Genomic DNA, 23,353 nt, shown 5'->3' with positions numbered 1-23,353 from the left:
GACGAAATGTCCAAACATGTTCATTGGAAGAAAGATAGTCTCTTTAATAAGTGGTGGTTAAAAAGCTGACTCGACACATGCCAAAGACGTAAGACTAGACCCTGGTTTATCATCATGCACTAAACTAAAGTGAAAATAGATCAAAGATCTAAATATTGCAACATAAACTCTAATTCCACTGGAAGAGGAAGTAGGCAGAAATCTTGAAGACATAGGGGTAAGCAGAGACTTCACGAGCAAAACTTAAACAGCGCAGGAAACACTCAAAGAATCAGCAACTGGGATCTCATCTTATAAAAAAGTTTTTGCACATGAAAAGAAGCCACAGAGTGAAAAGGCAACCCACACAGTAGGAAAAAGTTTTAACTAACCATCCCTCAAAGAACTTATATTTAAAACATATAAAGAATAAAAAATCAAATCCCACAAATTCAAAAACCCAATCTAAAAATGGGTAGCTGAGACGAACACACAGTTCTCAGATGAAGAAATACAAATGACAAGTAGTATATGACAAAATGTTCAACCTCATTGATCATTTGAGAAATGCACATTAAAACAACAATGTAGTTTAGATTCCATCTCAGAAGAATGATTATCATCAAGAACTCAACTAATAAAAATGCTGGTGACACCGTAGGGAAAAAGGTACTCTTCTCCCCGTTATTGGGAGTGTAGATTGGTACAAAGACTGTCGAAATCAGTGTAGAAATTCTTAAAAAACTAGGAGTAGAGGTCCCGTTCAACCCATCTATTCCTCTTCTGGGTATTTTCCTAGAAGGATTTAAAACTGCATACTACAGTGATGTATGTTCACCAGTGTTTATAGCAGCACAATTTTTAATAGCTAAATCTTGAAACAGCTCTAATTCCCATCAACTGAATAATGGATAAAAAAAGATATGGTAGTTTTATACAACGGAATATACTACTCAGCTCTAAAGAATGCTAAACTTGAGACATTTATAGGGAAATGCATGCAGCTTGAGACCATACTCATATGTGAAACAAATCAGACTCACATGTGTAAACATTGTATTGTCTCTCTAGTGAAAGAAGCTGAAAGTGTAAATAAGATCCAAAATATTACAATAGATATTGTGGCATGAGAAGAGAAACTAGAATGAAGGAAATGGGAAAAAAGCCAGAGACAAAGAAAAAATATACAAATCCACATGAAATAGTTAAGTTAGTTACACCACTAATTATTATTAGCTCATTGTAAAGAAAGTTTTGTACCTATATTGCTTGATCAATTTTTCATGCCTGTATCTTATATTTGAGCAACTACTGTGAAGTTAACAATATGCAATGTACTAACTGATCATTGTTAGTCTCCTACTATCTGTTTTGGAATTTTATTTTTATTTTAAGGAGAATAAATCAAAATGAAACAGAATAAATTCAATCAAAACAAAACAATGAAACTGATACCGACCTTCAAAACAAGATAGTAAGATAGCAACAGTGGTTATCATAATATAGCTTGTTATCTTCAAAGTAATCACCCACATCATCAGACAGAATCAAAAATTGTTTTTATCTTTCCTTTATTGATTTTTCTTCTTTAAAAGAAAAAAGCCAGTGTTATGCACAAAATCCTCTTTGAAAATCGCACTTCCCTCCCTCAGCAGTGAGGGTGCTGTCCCTGCCCTTTTTGCCATTAGTATGCAGATCATGGGCCACCTGAGGATCACACCGGATCATTTGTTATCACTGAGGATTTCATGTTCCCACCATTTTGTAATGACTATCACATTATTTAATGTGATTCAGTTCAATTCCATCTTTAAAATTTGTTTGTTTGCTTTGAAAATCATTGTGGGAATATCAGTCTACAAAGGAGGAAAGCTGTGTCCACATCTGTGGGATGGCTCTTGGTAGTCCACTTGGAATATGAGATTTTATTTTGGTGCATTTTATTGTGATGCATTTAATATATTATTTATTTATATTATTTATATTATATTTATTTATATTATATTATTATAACATATTATATTATTATTATATTATTATATTATATTATTATTTATATTATATTATATTTATTTATATTATTTATTGATTATCTTGTTCCACTTGCTCAGATATTACCATTAAAATATTAAAAAGTTTTTTGTAAATTCTGTTTACAAATTGAGGGATTAGGGGTGGCCCAGGGCTAGGAGGTCGGAAACATAAAGCAACACGGACATGCTCTTCTTCCATCAGCAGTGAGGGCGCAGTCCCTGCCCTTTTTGCCACAAATGCTGATTGTGCCTTTATTGCTTCAACTGCTACCGTGATGGGTTGAGTAACAGGAGGTACATGCCTGCTGATAATCATGTATTCACCCTGTGACTTCCGCTATGTATTTGAGGAGAAAGGCAAGTCAAAAGGTCAAAGGAAAATATCTTGTGATTTCCACAAATCCTAAGAAGCCCAAACCATGCATCCTGGTATTTTCAGTGATGGACGAGTTTGCTCATCAGTTTATTTGTGGTTCTTTATATTGATTTGACTGATGTGTACTGCCTCATGTTCAAGTAATTCAATGAGTCTAATATTGACGGAATACTGAAGATTTCTGAATCTATCTCAATGACATTTTAAAAACTGGAGGATTCATTGCTGGCATTTGTGTTGTATTTTATCTGTATTGCCAGTCCTTTCATGAGCACAGAATGTAGGAATAGTCACTTTAGCTTTGCTAGTGCTAACTTCTCTATACCTCAAATACCAATGTTTGGAATGAAGGCACTTTTATTATATAATCACTGTCCAGAGAATCGTAGAGTCACATTTACCAAAAAAAAAAAAAGAACAAATTTCTCCATCTTCATGGTGTTTCTGCAATGATTGATTTTTTTTCCTATTTCTTCTCTAGGATCTCTCTAATCTCGAATCTCAATAACATATTTAGTATATGGAATAAATCATGAAAGTGAGCTGAGTTTTAGTAGGGCCTTTCCAATGCAAGCAGTTTTTCAACTTACTATCTTGTTACTGTCATTATGTACCAAAATGTACTTGCATGTATTTTGTGATCTGCTGTTGCCACTATTCAGGGATATGCAGTTAAATAGGACCAAAAACCACAGTTTTCAATGTCATTAGCAATCATTTTGCTTGGTAGATTAGTGCCAATAATCAGTAACAAAATCAGGAAAACAGGAAACTCATTTTTAAAGGATGTTTCTTATGGTTTTACTTGAATCTGTTTTGCTATCACTGGCCAGAATGAAACTAGTTTCTCTGAGACTCCCCTTGTAGAAAAGAAGTAGTACAAACTTTACTGCATTATTTACTGCAATTGGGAGGACTGATTTATTGAGATGAGCTGGCACTGAGTTTGAAGGAACAGGTGTCTGAGGAGCAACGTTATCTGAGGTTTGGTTTAATTAGCAATATCCCTGCTTTCCAATGTCTTTCACTCTTGCCTTCCTGGAAGACAAGGGAAGCCTGCTTGAGTAGCCTGCTCTGGTACCTATTTTCAGAAGTTACTCTGGCTGAGCATGGTGGTGCATACCTGTAATCCCAGCACTCCGGAGGCTGAGGCAGGAGGATCGCTGTAAATTCAAGGTCAATTTGAACTACATAGCAAGACCCTGTCTCAAAAAAAAAAAAAAAAAAAAAAAAACAGGTTACTCTGGAACAAGAGAAAGAGGTTGTCTTTACCTCAGATAGTCACTTTATGAGAACCTACAATCAGTGCTATGCACTGCTGACTAATTCCATAATAATGTTCTGGTTTCAAACACCTGTTCTTGGGCAGGGGACATAGCTCAGTGGCACAGTGCCTGCCTGGCAAGCACAAGGTCGTCAGTTCCATTCCTGGTACCAAACAGCAAAAAAACTCCTGTTCTTTTCACTAGGCAGTGACACTGTTTCCTAGACATTATTTGTGCTATTTTAGGGAGAATATGAGTGACACTGTTTCAGAGCTTAAACATTATTCCAGGGTCCCGACTGCAAACACACTCCACCATGTTTCATCAACTGAGATTTTATGTGACTTTTATCCGGTTTGGAAATGCTTGCAGTGCCAGCTGACAGCCAGACGGACTGAACCAAAGTTTTTCCTGTGCAGAAAAACTTGAGGAATTCGAGAATTGTGGGAGTGCTGGTCAGGGTTTTTATTTCTATTGTAAATGAGGAGATATAAAGGTAATTAATGCTGTGTATTAAAAAGGGACAAGATTGGAGCCATTGACCAAGTCTTGGTGGAGAATCAGACCTGAAAGCTAGAAGGAAGGCATTTATTTGGCAGAAATCCTGGAGACAGACGCCAACCATAGTATAACATATGCCCAATGCCCTTTCAAGTTTTTGCTTCCATATCTTTTGGCCAATTCTCACCTTTGTAAAAACTGATGAGTCCACACACCTTGTTTCATTCAGTCTCCAGTGTCCAAGCCTTTTTGTCCCATGTGTCTTATCCTTTTCATCTTATAGCCTCAGTTCCTGTTATGGCTTGTACCCAGCTTTCCCCTGCCCCCCAGACTCCTGTGCTCATAGGCGAGACTTTTCAGAGGTGGCTTGATCTAGGGACTTTGAAGATGGATTAAGGTACGTGATGATTAAATTGGCTTAGCATAGTTCTCGGTGTGGATAATGGAAGCCCACGTCAAGTGTGGTAGCATCAATCAGTAGGGTTGTATCCTGGATGAAATATAAAGGGGAAATCGGAAGGCAGACTTCTTTGCTGCCTCCTGTCTGCCATGCAATGGGCTGTTGTACCTCTGGGATGCTCCTCTGCCATGTCACCTTGTCTTGAAGCCGGGGGACTATGGACTAAAACCTCTACAAACTGAGCTAAAATAAGCCTTTCTCCTTTAATTTGTGAGTGTCAGTTATTTTGTCTCAGCACAGAGAAAGTATCTAAAACAATTCCCTTGTTGACAAAATGGAACTCAGACCTGGTGTCCTGGGTGTTGTGAGAATCCTGGACCATCAAATTTGTGAAGGGCCCAGCAGACAGAGGGTGCAGTAGACATTAGTGCCTCAATTCCTGAATTCATACATCGGAGGAGGGCATTAGAGCGGTTAGTTTAAATCTTCCTTCTACTGCTTCAGCCCCAGCCCTGTGCCCAGGTGTTTACATTTTTGCAGAATGTTATTTGTATGTCTGTTTCATTTCCTGAGGCCAGGACAATTTCTGAGTGCTTACCGGAATAACCCTTTGGAAACCACACCTCACATCCTGCTGTGAAGGCTGATACAGCCCAGGACTTGGGGCTTTTGTTCAGCTGAGCCTTATCCTGCCTTGGAGAGTGCAAACACCTCACCTGGAGACTGACAGGCTCCACAATACCCATCAGGACTTGCCTGGTGGGACTTGTTACCTGGCAGCTCCAGGAGTTTCTGCTCTTACTTTGCTTATGTAAAGTCATGTCTCTTGTGGATGGTGATTGATTCATTGAAATCTAGGTGGAGATTCTGACAACTTGAAAGGAAGGAGAGAAGTGCTAAATCTCTGATGCAACTAAGCTGTTGTGAAAGACATTCTTAAAGGAACATCTACCTTTGGTCTCCATGGATACTTCCCGGTCCTCTGCTTTTCCACTTGCGCACGTTTCAGGGACAAATGGCATCACTGACCCTGAAGTTCACTGGGCCTCAGTTAAATTCCACTTTTCTGTTTTCATCAAAACCAATGTGCCTAGCTTTACCAAGCCAGCTTTTGACGCTTAGTATTTTCTTGTTTTGCTGATATTAGGTGAAATTACTTGGAATCCTTAGAAAATGCAGGTCATTGTCATTTCTTACCCCGTGAAAATCTGAGGTTCCTGGTACTCAAAAAACAATTGCCCAAACTCATGTTTCTGTACTAGACAATGTGGTGGTGACCAAAGAGCAGCTAATTTCCTATGCAAGAGCTATTGTGACAGTGAAGTGTAACTGTGATGCTTCTGGCCTGTTAGGTAGACATTCACTGTCTCCTCTGCCTGCAGGATGCATAGTCCTGTCGATTTTCTCCTTTTGTGAGGATCCTGCAGGCTGAATGTGTAATTAACATGAATATTGGCATTCTGGTGGATGTCATCAGACAGAGGGCTCCAAAAGGGTGTTTACCTATCTGGTTCAGTCTCAAGAGTCAGGATACCAGTGAAAAAGATAGTGTCCCTTCTCTGAATTCAAGGTAGGTCCTTGCTCTTTGCTCTTTCCCATGAGTCTATTTCTAGGTCAGCTTTGGCACTTATGCTCATTGGTCACGTGTATACTCACTAATTGGAATGGTAAAGTACAGATATTTGGTGTGATATGTTATGACAAACACATTTGCCTCCAACTGTTTTTTCATGCTTCTTAGCAGTATGCGTTAAAGAAAGAAAGATCATAATGGACTCTTGTAAGCAAGGCCTTTGACTAAAGCACTATGGATTCTACATGTAATGTGAGAAAACTGATTTTGCCAGCATTGGGGGAAGTGGTACAACATATATAAAGGCTGAAATGTTCATTCTTCCGTTTTACCCGGCATGAATTTTTGTTTAGGTTTCTGACACCCTTTTATTAGGGGAAGTTCCCCCTGATAGCACAAACTTCACATATGTATTGATAACAATAAGATTTGCTCTTAAAAATTAGTGCGTAAAAGGGAAAAACAAAACAGATGTGCTTTGGTATATTTTGAACAAAATTAAAGTAATTATAAAACATTCAACTTTTTAGGGGCTGGGGATTTAGCTCAGTGGCATAAGCACCTGCCTTGCAAGCAGACAGTCGTGAGTTCGATCCCTAATACCGATGAAAAAGACAAAAAAAAAAAAAACCTCACCATTTTTACAGAATAAATCCAGATTAAATTATGAAGGCACCTCTAGGTTTGTTTTTGTCACAGTTTCCGATAATAAAATTTGTTCTTAAACTTGGGGTCCATCTGTGTCCCAGCACACCTGAGTCATCCCTGGCTTTCTTTGGGTCACACCAGTTTCACTGGCCCATCATGTCCACTGTCTTTTTGAGGTGCCATTCACTCATTAATTCGATCCAGTCCTCAGGCTTTTCCAAAACTCCGAATTTTGTGCTGCAGTGAAAACTGTTGGGTGGCTTCCTGGGCCTCTACTGCTTCTCCTGTGGCAGTCTCAACCGTCTGCTTTCCTCCCAACGGGATGCTCTGGGGGAGTGTGCCTGTGGGTGTGAGGCCCTTGACGGTCAGCACACTCTCACTCTCTTCGTGAAGAACCGAAAAGACCCAGGCCGTCTTCCCACCGGCTCTGATTTTATTCTTGATCATCTCTTTTCGAACCACAGTGCCTCCTTCTGTTTCATTGTCAGACATCAGTTTATTATCAGAGAATATATTCAGAATGTTAACCAGCATCTCTGTGACTTTTTCCCCAACAAAAGGCAAAGACCAGGTGAAAACATGCATAAAGTTTGGAAGCCAACAGGAGTGTGGAGAACAGTTAAACTGCCTGATATTTATGACATCGGTGTCAGTTTTCAACACTGCAGCTTTATTGTTATAGACATCTAGGTAATTAGGGGCAGAGAAAATTGTAATAAGTGATGGAAAGCCGGTGGTCTCGCTCTTCCTGTACATTTGATGCCCAGCGTCTTGAGCTTCATGGGCTCTGATTTTTGATGATAAATTGTTCTGTAAAGACTCACAAACTGCAGGGCAACTGAAAAAGTAAGAGCCCCCTCGGACAGTACCGTGGGCATAGTTTCCCATGGTCTTTGCACTGCCGGAATGCTCCAAGGGATCAGACCAAAGCAGGTCACCCGCTGCCCCAAAGGCCGGAGGTTCAGTAAACCTGTCTAATTTCCTAATATCATCTAAACAAGTGATTTCTGGTGACATTTCTCCATGGACACAGAGAAGCTGCTGGGTTAAGAGGGCAGTAAGGAAAAGATAGCGAATATGTCCATACATGCCTCATACACCCATTCCGAATATTTGACTAGACATTCATATTTGAAGGTGAAGTATTCAGTAAGATGCCTGCGTTCATGATTTCCTCAAAGCTGAAACAATGTTTTAGGATATTCTTTCAACTCCATGAAAACAACACACACTCTATACTGTCCACGTAGTCACCCAGAAAGAGGCAGTGTGTGCAATTGGTGAGCCCCCGATTTCAAACAGCTTCATCAAATCAAAGAACTGTCCATGAATGTCACCACACACTGCGACTGGCACGTCCACTTCTGTCATAGTCTTCTCTTTTCTCAAGGCAGCAGCCCCATCGCTGATTATCTTTAAATCTACGTCCTCTTGCTTGTCCAAATGGTTTTTCAAAGCATCAATTTTAGGTTTCCCATTCTCAAATACTCCCTTCAAAGTAAGCCGGTGGTTTGGAGAAAAAGAGACAGCTTTGATGATGCGGTTGGTGGTGGAGAGCTGGAAGTGCCTGCTGGACACGGTCCCCTTGGTCACCTCCCGGCCCCAGGCCTCCGCCTGGCCGCCACCTTCTTCTGCCACTGCCTCAGCTGTTCACAGCCATCAGCCTGGTCTGGTCTCTGCACCACCAGGAGGACCATAGTCCGATGCCACTGACAGGAGCCAGCACCTGCGGCTAGATCAGAACCTGGGCATCGAGATCGATGGATACCACAACTCTGAGCGGCAACTGGGGGGGGGGGACTTTGCAAAGACAAAGTACATTGAAATGTCATCCCTGAAAATCCAGCTACGTAGAATTACACCTACTGTGACCACTGCAGGGTATTACTTGTTAGGCTTCTCTATAGCAATAACCTCTTTATTAGGATTCACATAATTGATCTTTTGGAGGTAAATTTATGCCTTCCTCCATCGATAAGGTATGCATTCCATTTTTTCTTATACAGGCATGGAAGAGGCCTATTTACCCCCTGGGATTTGAAGGCCAGTATCTCCCACCTTGACTACAATCTCCAGTCTTGCTGAAACCTTGTGCGTTATCCCTGAGAATAAGGGCCTTCCACAAACAGAAAAAGTTGGGAAAAAAGGCAAATGATTGGTTCCTGGTCATTCTGGTTCCCAGATGTATGCTGCCAATAGTGTAACTGGGACAACAGAGATGGCGAGACCTTAGTCTATCAGAAATGATCATGATTGTCACGTTAGTGGCAATGATGCTAAAAAAAAAATGAGCCACCCCTGAAACTGTTGAATAAAAGTCCCACAGCCAAGCATGTAGTCAGTTCTTGTCATTAGTTTCTCACCTAACTATATAACATCCCTGGAACTTACATCCTGCTATTATCTTCATGTTACAGAGGACTTTTTCAAGATTTACAGAGCATATAATTATCTTGCCTTGATAACAGATCAAAAGTTTGATAGAAGAGAACTCAGTCCAGGTTCAGGTAGCCCACATCTTACTTTAATCAGAAGCTGTGAGAAGACTTGTGTGTGTGTGTGGCTTGTGACAGTTGTTGTGTGTTCAGGGCAGTGTCTCCTGCCCCTTCCCATGACTGCTCTACAATAGTGCATATCGTCACTGTGAAATTCTGTGGAAAGCACAGCAGTATTACACAGGAGTAGGCCCTCATTTCCTGTGGGAATGCAGTCCTTAGCTGCTGGTGAAGGCTTTGCAGTGTCTGCCTCATTCTGTCTACTGCATTTGCAGGTGAAAACTGGCTCTGAAAGGTGCCTGTCACCTCTCTTAAACAGAACAATATCAGAGGGGGCCTTGTGAGAAGCACCTGCAGTTTCTGGAGAATAAAGGTCCAGTGGCTAAGGTGATCCCTCAGCCTCCAATTTTATGGTGAACCATGTTCACTTGCAAAGTCTTACGAAGATGAGCTGCCATTACTGGAATGTTCTTCCCACACAGTCCCCAGACACCTCTTTCCTCCATGCTGAAATGGCTCAAATGTCTAGTGTAAGGTCACACCGGAAGTGCACACTGCCAGACACAAGGGCATGGGACATTTGAAGTGCAGGGAATCAAATCATGGCGTCGTGGTGAAGCAATATGTAGGTCTGCATAGGAATGCAAACAGACAAGGGCAACTCACACATCAACCCACATAGAAGCGTCAGGTGGCCAGCTCAGCTGCAGGGGGTAATCTTCAGCTGGTGTCACAAGTGTCAGTGCAAAGGGCTGGAGTGTCCAATGCAACCGCCAGGCTGTCAGATTATTCACATTGTACAGGAGTCACACATAGTTTTATGTGTCCCCACTTTCTCTAATAACACTCTGAATTAAATTTCCTTAATCTGGAATCTGATTCCCGACATCCTGTCAAGTGTTCCAGCAGATGATGTGTATCACAAGGCATGAACCTCTGCCGAATGGGAGAGTGTGGCTCATCCAAGGCACTCAAGAGCAGGAGGAGATGAGAGCAGTACAGTCCAACAAGCTGAGAGATTGTTGGCATCAGCTTCTCCGTTTAAGTAATCTGTAATCCAGTCTCATGGCTGCAGTCCGTACTCCAGTACACAATGGCAAGGTAAAACACTCTGTGAGGACGTAACTACCGGCAAATACCTCAGCCAGTTAGAGGAGGAGAAATTGCTCAAGCTTGTTACTTTTACTTGAGGTCCCTTTGTACAAGTACCACTTAAAGAAGTTGTGTGTACATCCCTGTCTTTGGCCAGGGCTCAGGAATCATGGTAAGTGGGGAGCACAGAGAGGAAACAGCATCAGATAGTGGCATGGTTGTAAAGACAGATTCACAATAAAATGGAAAATAGAAGGTTAATTCCCTTGTTGAAGTAGGGACGATACCACTCTTTTTTGTTGTAATTGTTTTTGGACACAGGATCTCACTATGTATTCTGGGCCGGCCTTGAACTCACTATGTAGCCCAAAATGGTCTTGAAATAGCGGTGATCCTCTTGCCTCCGCCTCCTGAGTGCTGGAATTACAGGTATGTGCTACCATGCCTTCACTTTTTCCCGAGTATTTCCTTTTACTTTTATTTTAAAATTTTTTAAATGTAATTTCTTTTCTTTTTGTTTGAGACAGGGTCTCTCTGTGTAGTTCAAGTTGGTTCTGAATTCACTGCATAGCCCAGGCAATCTCTGAATTATTTAATCTGGTGCACTGAGGACAGAGGCTTAGCTGCAGAGGCAAGAAATTTTCTGCCACAATACAACTTCTCCCATCGACTTAGGGAAATATTCCCCTAAATCCTAGTAGATCACCTAACATCTCCCTATGAGAACCGATCCCTTTGGCCACAACATCAAAGCCACAAATACATATTCAGGCATTATGAGAATGGTGGGGGTGATATCCTAACAATGCCATTGTAAGAAATTTTTGTAGATCAGTCCAGGAAGTCATGAGGACCGTGGCTGGAAGTAACAACCCCAGTCATTTCTTTGTAAAGCCTGTACTAGAAGCTTGACTCCTTGCATCTGAGGCATCTCTCATTACACCCCTAAGTCTTATGAAGTCTTTGCAATAGCAGAATTAATTTAGTGAAGTGGTTTCAGTTTTTCGCCTTGTTCCTTCTTTAAATATACCAGCACCATTTCCACTTCTTGTGTACAATGTCCAATTGACAAGGTTACCTGTCCTCCAAGTAGCTTGCCTTGGTTTAAACACTTCATCAAGTAGCTCGGATGGTTATTACTATCTTCCCCCACAGAAAAGGAGGGCGAGACGAAGGCAGCTCTTCCTGACTTTGGGTGTCCCACACTGGGTGATTGGGCCCAAGTCTGTTCCTGGAATAATAACAGAGATCTGGGTTTCAAGTGTCACCTACCGCATTTTTGCCAGCTCTAGAAGACATCAAGATGCAAATGCATCACTTCCTGCTGAGGGGTTCACTGGTATGAAGACTTCAAGTCATTGTCTTTAGAAGCTTAGTTATATGCTCTTTTGTACCATTTATCCTGTTATACAATGAGTGCCAGATTCGACTATCAGTCATTTCCAACCAGCTACCCTTGCCTAGGCCCACAACTATGTTCCTGTCATGCATGCCTCTTTCCTCAGAGAGTCTCTAAAACACTTTTGTGGATGGTGAGAAGAGTGAAAGTGACTGAGAAGTGATGACTTGGGTTATTACCATTAGCTAGACATCCTTAGAGCACTATCTCTGAGATGGGAACCATACACCGTCTTCTCAAGCTTGTGATGGGCACCCAGTAATAAATCTTTGTTAGGCCAGAAGTTTGCATGCCTAATTACACTGACTGGCTCTCCAGATGACAAGGGACATTAGCCAAGTGCATAGCACCTCCACTCAGTCTGTCTCTGTATGAGAAAATGTGGTTTCAGGTGAGTATAGTTGCAGAAAATCAAGGACACACTGTGACAGGAATTGCAGTTGCTGGAGTTTCCCTGAGCTGTCACCACCCATAGACCAGGGACTCTATAGGATTGTTTCACTCTGCCACCCTAACTCCCCCAAAGTGACAATGAGAGGCACCGCTCTGGATGAAGAGGAGCAGGGCTGGAAGGTAAGACATTGTGGGAGTAACAAGGTGTTAAATACCTTCACAGCAGAAGTAGGTCCTACAGGGCAAAATCCCAAAGAAACCCTGGAATGATTTGAGGGGAGGGAGTGCTTCTCAAATACATCGTCAACTCTGGATCAGTAATACACACAAATGATAAGATGATAAACGTATCAAGCTTCCTACTGTAACAGCTACACCAGTCCAAAAACTACTCCCCATATAAAGCATTAATCTGTAACATATTGTTTCAGCTAGGTACTATATGGACGTTCTAGAGAAGTCATGTCACTTGCTCAAGGGTGTACTATGAATCGTAGAAGCAAAATCAGAACCAATATCATTTAGGGGCCTTAGATTCCTTAAGGTCCCAGGAAATTTAGTCTCCCCAACCTTCTTAATATGTGTTATAAGAGAACTAAGATGGAAGCTTCAAAGCCTTGACTCAGCTCAGAACTCGCAGTGTCCCTTCTCCCACGTTCTATTTAGGCGAAATCAAGTCCAAAGGCCGACCACATTCATGAAGGTAAAAAAACAGACTCCATCTTTCCCTCTCGAAAGAGGGAGCAGTCATAGCCAAAGTATGGCCGTGCAACTATCAGTAGGAGAGCTTTCTGTGGTCTTCCTTGCAATCTACCATGGTCTGTACATGGAAAGATAAGCCAGTGCCTAGGCGAGAGTCTAATAAAAGGGCAAAAGCTAAAATATAGCAACAAAGTTATTATGCAGTTGTGATTTTTTAAAGCCTATACATCTCTTCTAATCCATTGGGGTGAATGTTAAATCAGGAAACCATCTCTGGGTTTGCAGTGTACACTAACACAAAAGAAAAATAAAGAAGTGGAGAGCAGAAGACAAAATAAATATTTGTGTAGTTTACAACTCAAATCTTGTGCAAAGTTCATATGCAAGATGAGGGCTTTGGACCACAGTACGGGATCAGTGATCCTCCACTTGTGATGATAAGGCATGTTTGACACCACCTGAGCCAGCAGTGAGAACGTAATACTAACTAGCATCCCAAGATGGCTCAGAATTTTCATGCCAAGTCATAAAATAGTGCAAACCTCCAAAGGTGCAGATTCCAGCAATCTTCTGTTCTTTGGGAATATATTTTCATCATAGATGCTAAGAACACTTTAAGAGATGCACCCCGTGAGGTTGCTGTATGATATTTTCCCAAGGATATTTCTCTATTGCTGTGAACAATGATTCACAAAAAGAAAATGTTCATAGTTAGAGGTCTTACTATATCCTAGTGATCTGGGAGCACTGGAGTGCCTAAAGTGTTAACATGTATTGATTCTGTTGCCAAACACCTTTGAGAATCACACCTACTATACACACTGATTAAAGATTGTCAGTGTACATTTCAATGTTAAAGGCTTCTAATAACCCTGGGGTGATATAACATGCTTACTACCCATAGACCAGGGACGCTACAACAACACCTACTAACACCTACATTACAGATTTTTTACCTGAGAAATGCTTCAAAAACAGCCAGGTAGTGGTTTCTTCTCGTCTTGCCCTGCCCTGCCCTGCCCTGCCCTGCCCTGCCCTGCACATGTGTCCAAACTCTGACTGCTCTACACTTCTCAGTCAGAGCAGCTAAGGTGAATCCTAAGTGTGCATACATGTTCAAGGACCATGAATCATTCTGAGGAGCAACTGTAATTACAGGTCTTTTTGTATGGCTCCAGCGATGGAGCCCAGGACCTCCAGCATACTTGGCAAGTACACTACTGCTGAGCTGCATACCTGGAAAATTGTTTTCCTGGGTCAGAGTCTGTGTGTTTTGCTTGGGTTGGCCTTAAATTCTCAGCTCAAGTGATCCCCTGTGTCAGCCTGCAGAAGTAGCTGTTACCTCAGGTGCATGCCACCGTTCCTGGTCTCAATCGTGATTACGAACCACTAACGGTACCCATGCACCATGGAGCTGAGTTTGGAAACCAGCGAGCGATGTAAGAAACACCCTGAGCTCTCTGGTAAGGAAATTGAAATCGAAGTAAAGGAAATAACTTGCCCAAAGCTGAACAGATTTGAACCTGGTTGCATGTGGTACCGAACACCGCTAGATGGCAGTCTGTTCCTTGGATTTGGGCTAAGGCTGTGAGCAGAAAGCTGAACAATTACTGGGTGAATTTGAGCATTGAAATAAAATTGTTTAATCAAATGAGAACCTGTCACCCAGTGTAATCTCTTTTGTGAAGCTCATTATGGCTAAGAAGCCAACAACTCTATGCACGGCAGAATCTCCTACGAAGGTACATATGTCAGCCTGAGACAACAGCCTGAGACAACTCAGATAATATCTTCTCCAAGAATAAAACTTAAAAATATATGTGGTGTGGCTGGGCATGGTGGCACATGCCTGTAATGCCAGCACTCGAGCCGCTGAAGAAGGAGGATTGCCTCAAATTTTAAACCAGCCTGATTAGATAGCGTGTTCAAGGCCATCCTGAAATACATAGTGCGATACTGTCTCAAAAAAACAAAACAAAATAAAAATACACACGGTGAGTCAGGCATGGTAGTGTATACCTGTAATGCCACCACTCTGGGAAGCTGAGGCAGGAAGATCACAAGTAAGTATAACCCAAGAACATACTAACTTAGCAAGACTCTGTCTCAGAATTGAAAAAAAAAATAGTAAAATAAGATCATAAGGAGCAGGGTCTGGGAGTGTAGTACAGTGTGAAGACTCTCGGTTCAAACTTCAGTACACACACACACACACACACACACACACACACACACACAGCTCTGGTTAATGGGCCTAAAAGATATTTTCTTTGAAAGGTGTTTCAAAGAAACTTTCTTCCATCCTTTCTGCTCATTGGAATCTGGGGTACTGGACAATTCCGGGTTCTGCCAGGCCAATAGCAGGGTTCCATCTTTGTTTCTGCTACTTTTGACATCCTCATCTGTAAAGTGAGGAGGTTCTTTGTCTAGACCCAGCCCCGGATATTTTGATTTAACTCTCCAAAAAAATACTCTTAATATTTTGGTATTTTATTTATCTTTTTGTATCTAGCTATGACAAAAGATATGCTTATTTTCTTTACTCTTTCATGTCTGTGTGCGTGTGCATGTGCATGTGCGTGTGCGTGTGTGTGTGTGTGTGTGTGTGGTGTGTGCGTGTGTGTGTGTGTGTGTGTGTGTGTGTGTGTGTGTGTGTGTGATTCTGGGGATAGAGTCCAGGGCTTCGCACATTGCAGGCAAGCACTTTACCGCTGACCTACACTCCTAACCCTGAAGACACATTTTTAAAATTCAGGCCCATTGTAGCGTGTTACTTTCTAGCATGTTTATATTGTGGGCGTTCTTCATGTCATTAAAGATTCTGACATACGATGAATGGGATAGTTAACATATTCACATTAGATAGATGTTACACATTTATCTGTTCCCATGTTGAATATTTAGGTTATTTTCAATTATATTGTTATAAGAAACGCTTTCATGAAAACTTTTATATAAACATTTCCCTGTTTTTACTTAGATTTAGTCTTTAGAAATTAAGATGACAGGAGAAAGATACTACCAGGCCACTTTTAACCCTTCTGTACTATTCTCAAATCACTTCCCAAGGCATTTTTACCAACTTAGACCCCTCCAGCTATACGTGAAATTGCTCATTTCATTATCTCCTCACCAAAGTATATCCTTGTATTGTTTTATTTCATTTCCCAGACCGAAAAGAAACGGCACTTTGAGTGAGGTTTCATTCAGCTTTCTGTTTCTTTATTCATATGTGTTTACTTGTAAGGTTGAACCTTTTCGATAGGTTTGATGTGTACTTTTTGGTTAGCTAGATTGCTTGTGCACACCCTGCACACTTTTCTTCACTGGTGTTTCATCGTCTTACTTGAATGTTTCTATGAACATTGACACATGAAGCGCAATAATAGCCACTTTTATATTTCTGGAATGTCTAATCTTCATTTCACATGTGAATAATTTCTTCAACAAACATAAAATCTGAATTTGCACCTGATTAAACCCAATGTATGTGTTCATTTTCCGTGTCTAACGTTGCTATACTTAGAAAACAATTTTCCATGCAGGGAGAGGATAAACACTCACATAATGTCTCTTGCATTCGCCCATTTAGATGCATTTTTAATTCATCTGTAATGCAAGTTGCACGTGGGGAATCTTAGTTCCCCCGAACCACACCGTAATCAGAACTGCTGAGCACAAAGCAAAGCCAGGAAGGTGCTTGGCTTGGCCAAAGCTGCCCTGGCCCGTCCTGACTTCCTATGTGCATCTGCTACTCAGGGAGTCACTCGGGGTCTGGCCTGAAGCCATGAGGTGACTCTGAGTCACCTTCACACAGGCAGTCTACAACCACTCTCAGGGCAGCGAGGTACGGAGGTAGAGCTCTGTCCTTGCCAACTCACAGATGCACTGTATTCTGAATCCCTGCTCCGGGGCAAAGGTGTGTTGCTTTGCATATTTGTCTCATTACATCTCTGTGATATAGAAGCCTGCAAGGAGAACAGGACCGAAGGAAGGAAAGAATGCCGACTCTGCCTATTTCTGAATCTCGGCCTAAGGCTTCCCATCCCAGGAGCACAGTCCTGTCCATTGCAACCAACAGGCCCTGTTAGCATTGTCTTGTGGGTCTGTGGCTGCTGTCATATGCTCGTGGTCTATGTCCAATAGTTACATGCATGCACATCTTCTAAATGCCACTGTGTCATGCAAATGTCACAAAGAAGGAAGGTGGCACGTGAAAAGAGGGAGGAAGGTGAAAGCATTTGATGCTTTCACTGGGTAGACTGAGATCATGTTTTTTCTGCTCCTACAAGTACTTTTGCTGTTGTTATAGGGCAATTGTTTTGAAGCCATTTTTTAAATACTGTGTGTGTGTGTGTGTGTGTGTGTGTGTCCCACCTTTTTGAGACAAGGTCTTGCTATCTAGTCCAGCTTGACCTTGAACTCATAATGTAGCAGAAAGTGGCCTCAAAGTCTGATCTGGCCTCTGCTCCTAACTGCAGGAAGCACAGGTGTGTGCCACCATGCCCAGCTTGCAGCACTTCCTAATGAACGCTTCCAGACCCAGTGCCACTCTACCACATCAAATGACATACTAAACATAATCCATGTGGAGGCACTGTCCTAAGGGTCAGGTAACACCCCAGCCCTCACCTTGTCTCCTGGCTACCTAGGAATTCAGAGAAGAGCACTGGCAATGACTGACACTGAACTCAGTTCCATTTTGCTCACCACTCAAAAGCCAACACTTATGACACAAGCACTGGTGAGAGTGAAGTCCCGTTTATTCAAAGGACATCCTGAGAAGATGGAGGGGTTACTATCCTCCAAGATCCACTTTAACGCAAGAGAGAAGAGGGTTTGTATGAGGAGAAAAGGAGGCCGGTGGGGGAATGGACAGGACAGCCTTGTGCCGAGCTGTGCATCTACGCTCGGGACCATGTTGTCATTTACGGGTGTTTCCTTTCTCTTCGGTTCAAACATTGTTGTGATTGTAAATGACCTTTGTCTCCTAGGCCGATCCCAGTGATCTTTTAAAGAAATGTTATTTTCCTTCAAATTAAACTTTATTCTTTTAATTAAAGAACAAGATTAGCAAGGTCCTGGCCCACACTTGGAGAGATTCACAGACCACCAGGTAGGTATTCTAGGTTCACAAAAATAAAACTAAAGAAAAATGATCGATTAGGAGGTCTGGGGGGCAATATGTCCTCCTTCTTGTCCTCTGTTCCTGGAATAATTGATTCTAGTAGTTAATATTTGAGCCCTTTAAAGATTTTCCTTTAGAAGTTACAATGCTTGGCAAAGGGAAAACAACAGACAATTTTTTAAAGTAAAGTCAATTGTTAATGAGATAATGTAAAACAAAATGTTGTAGCCACTACCACTGAACTACAAGGCAGGGCCTGCTTTCCAAAAGAATTTTCTTTACATTTGAATGTCAAAGAGTTTATAATTTAAAACAACTGTGATGCCACGGTGCCTGTCAAATTGACACAAGATTTCAAAATACACGAACAGTATTGCAAATGAGAGGGCCACAGCGGCATTCTCCTTCCCTTCTGGGAAGAGTGTAGTTGTCACTCTGGAAAATACCTCAGCAGTACATGTCCAAAACCTAAAAGGATTACATTACTCTTAAAGCAGCAGTTCCTCTGTTAGTCATTGATACACTAAGCTAAGGAGTTCATCAGTGGTGTGTAAAGCAATCTAACCGTGATGAAGTACATGTTCATGTTTTTATTTGTTTCTGTGGGTGTTTTATCTGTGTCTGTTGGGACTGCACCCTGGGCCTTCACACTGAGCCTGATCTCCAAGCGTTGTTCACTTTTTGTTTTGAGATACTCTCACTAAGTTGCTAAATTGTCCTGGCTGGCCTGGAACCCGAGATCTTCTTGCTTCAGTCTCCCCCAGTTCTGGGATCAAAGACGTGTGCCACGATGCCCGGCTCTTCTTTTTAAAAATTATTTAGAGACAGAGTTGCTCTTGCTCTTGCTAAGCTTTCTTGACTGGTCTGAAAACTGTAACCTTCTTGCCTCAGCTGCTTCTATAAGTGAAATTAGAGGTGTGTGCTACCTTACGCAGCGTGTCTATACTTCTGCAAAAATTAGACTTTAGAAAATAATGCATTCGGAAAATAATTAAAACCTTGGGCAGTTCTTTACAAGATGTTGCTGCAAATTAAAAACAAGATACTGTGTGAGTAAATATTCCATTTAAAAGTGTTTATTGGCATTTAAGTAGAGGGACAGCTAATGTAACAAAATGCCATAATGATTTGGGTGCTCAGCTGAGGTACCAGATATTCAGGAATTTTTTCTGGATCTAAGGTTCATCTATATTTTTCACATTTTTGCAGTAAGAGGCAACTGGCATTTACTTAAGTATGTACAGCGACTTTGCCCCCTGCTGGCTTGTCCACTAATTGTCTGTCTTTTATCTGAAGGAGAAATGTTGCCCCCTAGATTGCAGAGAAGATAGATAGCACTGCAGGTTTTATCCCAGGGCAGCATTATCAAGATTTACACATCCACTGTCAAGAGGACAAGTGGCCCCAAACTGGGAGAGTGAGCCTGTGGGATTCTAACTGCTACCTTTGACCTTATGATAACAGGACACTCTCAGCTCCGTGAAAACACAGAATCAAAGATAACAGGCAGAGGGACAGAGACTCCACAGTCTGCAGGCTAGAGAAGACAGGAGATAAGGATGGCGGCTAGGCTCAGGCATAGAGAGGAGACCCAGTGAACTGAGAATCAGGGCACAGTGGATTTGGCTCCTATCTGTGGAAACTACTGTGAAGATGGAGATGAAGAGGACGGGGCAGAGTGGCAGAGGGACCCAACTCTCTCTCCCCATGCGTGGCTTACTAACTCTACGGCATGATGGAGTAGGAGGACCCAGAAGTTCCCACACTTGTACCCACTCTCTTGTAAAATGCGCTTTTTGCTGATTACTTTGGCATGACCACTTCCCATTGTATCACAGAGACACGGGAAACATGATGAACTTCTATTTATCCTGTCTCTCTGGATGGATAGTACAATGATTCCTTTTCCTCCAATTTCTAGGCCACATCGATATATGTTTATTTTAAGGCTCACTGCTGCTCATGTCTGTGTGTTTAAAGGGCTGAAGTAGCCACTGTACCCCACGTAATGGAAGGCAAAGCAATGTTTCCCTTCAAAGGCTTTGAGATAGGGGAATGAAACTCCCAACCTACTATGTCTGGGACTTCGTGTTCTCTAAAATCGAAGAATGAATTTTAGGAACAACAGAGATGAAGAGTAGAATATATTTATTGAGAGAAAGAAAGCATCTGTCTGAAGAGAGACCGAAGGAGGTCCCCAGCGGGTTGCCCAGGACGCTGTCTTTTACAAGGACTTTTATAGAGTGGCTTCAAGGCAGGAGAAGACTGGGAACTCACAAAGCAGATGGGCATAAGGTGGGACATAACTATAGTTAGCCAAAAAGATCAATAGTTTAGGGAAAATTGATTACACTGGGGACAAACGGGGAAGCGAGCCATGTACAAAGCGGGCATTCTTAGAGAGCAGCGACTCTTCCCTGTGGATTGGAATGGTGACTCCTGATTTCAAGGTGATCCAGACGTAATCCCTAAGGATTACACTTAAAGATGTGGTTACATTTGTTCTGCCTTCTGTTTTGAGATCTGGTCCACAGCAAGAGCTGTGCGTCTCCTCCAAGGTCAGCAGACATCTGGTCCCCTGTGCCGGCTTCCTTCCTTGAGGGCCCAGTCCTGTCTGACTGCCTATAACCTTTCTAACTGGCTCAGCTGCCTGTAACAGCTTTTGCCAAGGAAGCAAGGAGATCACCTACTCTGATGTCTGCAGGAAGCCACAGTGATGCTGAGACCCCTGGTTCTTTTCAGCCTGCCCCCTTTTGATAAATTACCAAAAGGGTGACATCACAGTTCAGAACCAAATCAGTGAAAAACAAAGCACTTTGAGAGAAACCAAGAGCAAGACAGTACACTCAAACCAAAAAAGGCCTGGAGTATTGAAAGTGTCTGCTTCAGTCTGAGGGAGAAATGTAGTGCTCCAAAGTCTCAGAGTGTGGGAAGGTCTGAGTGATTACTTCCCCCACCAAATCGGTACGTTGAAACCTAATCACCAATGTGGTGGCATCACCAGATAAGTAAGACCTGTGGGAAGTGAGGGCTCTGTCTTCATGAATAAGATTAGTGCCTATTTTTTAAATTTATCTATTCATTTATTATAGTTTACTATGTAGCCCAGACTGGCCTCAAACTCCTGGTGATCCTCCTGCCTCAGCCTCTGGAGTTCTGGGATTATAGTCATGTGCCACCACATCCAATCTATTTATTTATTTTAAATGTTGACATTATTTTTTGTTGTTGTTATATCAGTTTTTACTGAAGATAATCAAAATGCTTCACCTGGAATCCACTGCTGCCGGAGTCAGCACAGGTCCCCTGTCCTGTCTCTTTGGTGATAGAAATTGGGTGAGTCTCTGGTCCCTCTTGCAGCTCCTGCAAAGCTGAACACGGCCCCCTGTGCAGCAGGGAGAAGGTGTCCAGAGGCCCTAGGCCCTACTGCGCTGCTGGGAGTAAGCTCAGAGCTCCTGGAGGTCTTCGGAGCAGCGGGGCTCAGGACCAGGCCCAGGGAGCAGCTGCCTGCCGGGAAGGTTGGTGCTCATCAAAAAACACTCAGCATCAATTCCCTGGAGAAGCCGAAGCCCTCCATCAGCAGCTGACCTCCTCTGGGGACCTTTAGGGTCAGCGTCAGTGCCATGGCCATTGCCTTGCTGACCTGGCTATGTCTTCAAGATCAAGGAGATTCAGTCGCCAGAACTTGTAGAGGACTGAAATACTTTTCTGTTGCAGTTTAATGACTTGGCCTTGTGAGAATCAGGAAATAAAATAGTGCCACATCTTTCAAAGGACAGCACAACTTCAGAGAGCAGTGACCAGTGGGGCGGCCAAAGTGCCCACCCAATCCCCCCAGTCCCTGGAGGACTCAGGCTGGGCTAACATCTCAATTGCAGTCACCCTCACCCTGGATCCCCTCAAGCCATTCAGAGGCTTCTCCCGTGGTGGTACCCATCTGTACTGGACCATTTCGGGACATCAGATTGTTCTTTCGGGTGGAGAAGCCCAGGAGGAGATAGGAAGTAAACATTACCTTTCCCTTGCCCGTGGCTTGGAGCTTGGACATCTGTGTTCTTCGTGGCCACTGTGAGCAGGTGATGTCCACATCCTGCATGATCCTCATGTCCATGTCCAATATCTTCCCTGTTACTGTGCAGCCTCCACACAGTGTCCCCGAAAGGCACTGCAATGCCACACTCTGGCACACGATCTTCACAGCTCCCGGCGATGCCAATACAAAATATGTGCAAGACTACAAACCTTGCTGGTGCTACTGTGGGGGCATTGGCAAAGACCGTTGTGCTTTAAGTCCCAGACTTACAGCTATTGTTCCAGATGATGACATTTCATTAATAAATCCACAGCTCATGCATACCACTTACTTCCGCTTTGTGGTGGTAAAGATGATCAAAACAAGGGACAATTTATCAGTAATATTAGATAGACTCTTCTCCATGAATCTGACTGTAAATGCTCTTGAGGACAATCAGAACTGTGAATGACAAAACTGTTAAAACAGCCAGGCTAGAATTTTGATGAACTTAGCATTTGATGAGGTACTCTTGTTTTTTATTATTTATACATGATTTTAAAATAACAATCAGGACTGACATTGTATCAGAACCAAGAGGATTTCGTGTTTACCATAACAGGAATTTTATGTTTTAGTTCTTTTGATTTTAACTTTTATTGATACGTGTTTGCAGTACATAGTGATTATATTCATTATGGGGAGCTGGTATGTGGACATAATACATCTTAATGGTTTTACCTTCTTTCCCTCCTATTTCAGCCCCCTCCCTTCATCTCTCAATCCTCCCTCCCTTTTGCAAAAGATCTATATTCCTATTTGCTATCAGCTATCTTTTATTTTGCTGTTTAATTACTTATGCTTCAAGTTTCTCATAAAAGAGAAACCATGTGATATTTATGCTTGTGCGTCTGATTTATTTCAGTTAACATTATGGTCTAGCGGTGCATCCATTTCCCACAAGTGGCTCAAGTTTATCCTTTTGAATGTCAGACTAATAGTCCTCCATTACGGCCTCCAAATACCCTATTTTCTTGATCCATTCATCTGTTGATGGATATATAGGCTACTTCCAAGATTTAGAGATATGAGTTGTGCTGCTTTAAACATGGGTGGGCACTTATCACCATGCTATGATGTCCTTAACTCTTTTGAGAATCTATCTGAGTCAATGGAAATTTCTGTTTTTTTTTTTTTTTTTTTTTGAGAAATCTTCATACTGATTTCTATAATGGTAGCACTAGCTTATGTTCCTACCAATAACAGAGAAGAGTTCTTTTTTTCTGGAAACTTACTAGTACTTTTTAGTGTTTGATTGCTGGATGATAATAATTCTTACTGGACGTAAAATGGAATT

General features: G+C 42.1%; 2 pseudogenes; one reads left to right on the top strand and one right to left on the bottom strand.

Moving 5' to 3' along the window:
- Positions 1-6,946: 6,946 nt before the first annotated feature.
- Positions 6,947-8,146, bottom strand: LOC100728480 (serine/threonine-protein phosphatase 2B catalytic subunit gamma isoform-like; annotated as a pseudogene).
- Positions 8,147-14,264: 6,118 nt separating this feature from the next.
- LOC100728196 (transmembrane protein 248-like) lies at positions 14,265-22,468 on the top strand (annotated as a pseudogene).
- The last annotated feature ends 885 nt before the right edge of the window (positions 22,469-23,353 follow it).

The sequence above is a fragment of the Cavia porcellus genome, unplaced genomic scaffold (assembly GCF_034190915.1).
Source record: "Cavia porcellus strain 051 isolate PalLab524CR breed Dunkin Hartley unplaced genomic scaffold, mCavPor4.1 scaffold_3, whole genome shotgun sequence".
NCBI classification, from domain to species: domain Eukaryota; kingdom Metazoa; phylum Chordata; class Mammalia; order Rodentia; family Caviidae; genus Cavia; species Cavia porcellus.
Note: the sequence above shows the minus strand (reverse complement) of the source record. Positions and strands in the feature narration are given on the sequence as shown.